The sequence below is a fragment of the Lissotriton helveticus genome, chromosome 10 (assembly GCF_964261635.1).
Source record: "Lissotriton helveticus chromosome 10, aLisHel1.1, whole genome shotgun sequence".
Classification (NCBI taxonomy): domain Eukaryota; kingdom Metazoa; phylum Chordata; class Amphibia; order Caudata; family Salamandridae; genus Lissotriton; species Lissotriton helveticus.
Window position 1 is genome coordinate 120890685 of NC_136071.1, and position 3462 is coordinate 120894146.

The 3462-nt window shown below is 40.6% G+C and overlaps 1 long non-coding RNA gene across 1 annotated transcript; it reads left to right on the top strand.

The window, feature by feature from the left end:
- The first annotated feature begins 260 nt into the window (after positions 1-260).
- Positions 261-1995, top strand: LOC144785084 (uncharacterized). The gene is made up of 3 exons (XR_013601755.1): positions 261-367; positions 1089-1208; positions 1771-1995. It is a non-coding gene; the product is annotated as an uncharacterized LOC144785084 (long non-coding RNA).
- Positions 1996-3462: the final 1467 nt, after the last annotated feature.

Genomic DNA, 3462 nt, shown 5'->3' on the forward strand with positions numbered 1-3462 from the left:
TGACCTTGGACGCACTGACTTATATTCTATAAATTATTCCTCGGTTTAGATTTCCTTAATTTAGTGGAATTATGATCGGCTTTCTTATATTTATAACTGGAATCAACACTCTTTGGCAAGAATTAGAAAATTCAGCTACCATATAACATCTGTAAGATGGCGCCCGTATTTACGAATAAAGACTTATAACCTGTTGTTTATTTCTACAAAAACAAAAAGACAAGAAATGACGCCCATATTCCAGCTGAAAGCGACTACATTTGGGCGCCGAGATTTGGGTATTTAAAACGTCGTTTTTTCTCCATTCCCTTTCTTGACCACACAGCAATTTGGTTGAATCTTCGACATGCAGGAGTAAGACGTTAAGGTGAGCAACGGGAATTGGTGTATTTCGTTATAGGGGTCGAGTGTATGTTCCCCTTGGTAAACAATTCTTTGAAATGTGTATTTGCATACTGACCAGGCTAGAAATAAACATAGCACTGTTAGGAGCTGAGGTCCGTATTATAGTATAAGTCGCCATTTAAATTGCTCATTTTATGATCACATCAGCTATCTTATGTTTCTAGGGTGAATAAACAGTTTTGTTTCACTCGATTAGACTCTAATATCTGTTTTTGAAGATTGACAGTCTTTCCTCAAATCACGGACTTGTCCCACGTGGCATTCGCCGTTAGTAACAGATCGCATTAGATGGGAATGACCCTTTAAGAATAGACTCTGGTTTCTATATGTTTTGGTAGCATTTAAATATCGTTGGTTGCTAGTATAAAGATCAGACAGCTAGTATAGCTTGGTTGTGCACTCTATAAATAGAATTATAAGAAAACACATACGATGTGTCGTAGAGGTTATATTTATAGGGGTTCCTATATATTTCCACTCTAATCGCTTTTGTCGATTAAGAATATGAGCAAATAAGAATGATCACAGAACTAAACCTTAAGTGTGTCCTTTTCAAAATTTTCAGGCTGTAGGACTGATCTAGAGGAAAATGATGATCTCTGGGTACAAAGAGGTGTTTCCGGCCTGCGACTAAATAAAATTACCTAAAAGTTTGCGTTTTTTTTACATATCATCCTTTACAGGAATTGCAATAGTGAGACACCATTCCACTACTTTTTACTGTGATGAGACTTACCCATTAAGAATGTAAGGACACCGACACAAAGGACACCCCTGTATGGCAATAATTAGGAAAATAAAAGGTAGGTGTCCTAGGAATGTAAATAACATCAAGTAGAATGCAAGAATAGAGCTTTCTGTGACCCTCTTGCTCTCACATTTCTTAGGAATTGATAATTATTGACGCATTCTCAATACGGTCAACTGAATTTCTAAAGAAATCTGTGAGGCACACGTCTTAAGACAGAATACTAAGTTGAAGCATCTGGTATTTTGATATTTAGGCATGCCACTTTGGTTGTCAGCCGTGGGGTATTAATCTCTCCCTTAGCTCATAAATTCCTCTCTCCTTAGCTGTTCTGAATAACAACTGTTGGCAACTTTTTTGACACTTTTAGTGTATGTATCTTTACTGTTTTCATATTTTGGTCTTTTACTCACTGGGTGTTGGTTTTTTCTTTAATTCGGAACCCTAATCTACTTTGAATCACTGAGAGAACTGATCAAATTTAGTTTCTTGTAGGTTGGAGACCTGTGTATAGTTGTGAGGTCATGAGCAATCTCAAACGTTAATGAGTGTCTAATGTTTCTTAAATAATGATGTTTTTAATATATGCACAACAACTTTCTTGTTTTTGATTTCAGATCCCCTGGTTTTTGTTGTGTAAGGAATGTTTGTATCTGCATAGGTCCTGAGGAAGGTGGCACTGAACCCACCGAAACGCGCGTCGACCTTGCGTGGAACCCATATTCTACATCTTATGGTCATAAATTCAGGCAGAATAAATACCCAAACTCTGCTTGACTATGTCTAGATTTGTTCAGATACTGCATTGTGTATGGAACGGGTGTATAGTAATAGGATTGGAATGTATGAGTGGTATTGTATTTATTGTGTTTGTATAATCCAGGGTTTTTTCCCTTTTTTTTCCATTTTGTGAAAATTTTTGTTGGTATTGCATGTAATATGTATTTTTCTTAAGAAATAATATACATTTAAAAAAAAGATAAAAATATTTTTAAGAAATGAAAATGAATAAACAAAGAATGATGAATTTAGAAGAAAAACAAATGAATGATGAAATAAAATACTAAAATGAAACTCATTGGGTCCTATTGTTGCTGTTGTGCATGAATAAAGTACATAAATGTAAATCATGTTTATAATGAAAAGTATATAGGTCTTGAGGGAATTTTATTTTTTCCCCCTCTTTTCCCTGACCTTAAAGCAACTCTAGAGGGGTCCTCTCCAATATGTATATTCAATTCATAGTGTTTCCAGTGGTTGCCTGTGCTCAGTTATCTCTGGCAAGCTAGGGTTCAAGTAACAGTAGTCTAAGATACTCTGCAAAGAATCTTCTCATTCCTTACAGCATGAAGCATGTTTTTCTTATACTTTTTTTCCGGTACTGATTCTTGTGAGTGGGCAGATATATAGATAGGTCACTTTCTAGTTTGAGGGATAGTAGGTATTATTGGTCTGTTTCTTTTGATAGTGCTACTTCTTATCTCACAGGGATGTCTGGTGGGTCACAGCGGGACTCATACCGCTCTCACACTGAGATGCTTTTGGAGGATTTGATGCGTTGGATGGATGCTATGGATGAGACCCTGACTTCAGTGAGAGAGCAGCCTCCTGCTGAGAAGCAGGTGGGGCTAGAGGCACCAGGGGAGAGGCCTAGGTGCTCTGGGGTGACCTTTAGGCAGCATTCCTCCCAAGTCTCGAAGAGGGCTAAGGGGCAGACCAAACCGAAAGGTGTGGAGGGACCTGGGATCAGTCCTGGGGTGCAGTCATAAGGTCCCCTAAGGGAGGGGCAGGGGATACTGGCAGAGGCTGCACCAGTTGGGTTGCTCTCAGGCCCAGTGTTGGCTCAGGGTATGTTGTCTGACGTGATTGTACCAACGGCAGGTGGGGGCATCGTGTACAGTGGCAATAGTCGCATGGTGGTAAGGGCTACATTGGCTGGGTCCCTCCACCAACTGGACCTGTGGCTAATCTGGCTAACGTCTTGCATTGGGTTTTTAAGTTTGGGATGTTGTCTACCCCTTTGGGTAGGGCTCTTGCTAGCATTGGTGATGGTGACAATTTGGAGAGGGCCAGGCAGTTGGCTGAGCTCCTTGAGGGTTCAGTGTCGCAGGGGGCGCAGGTTAATCATGCCGCAACAATGGGAGTCATTGGAAATAGCAGCGGGACCCCAGTTGCCCCAGCAGCGAGTTGCATTGACCTCCCGTGGCAATAGTGATGGGAAGTGTAGGTGGTAGTGGGGCGTGAAGTGTTACCCCAGGCACCCCAGTACCAGCTCCTGTGGCAGGTGGTGCGGGTGCCCCTAAGACGAT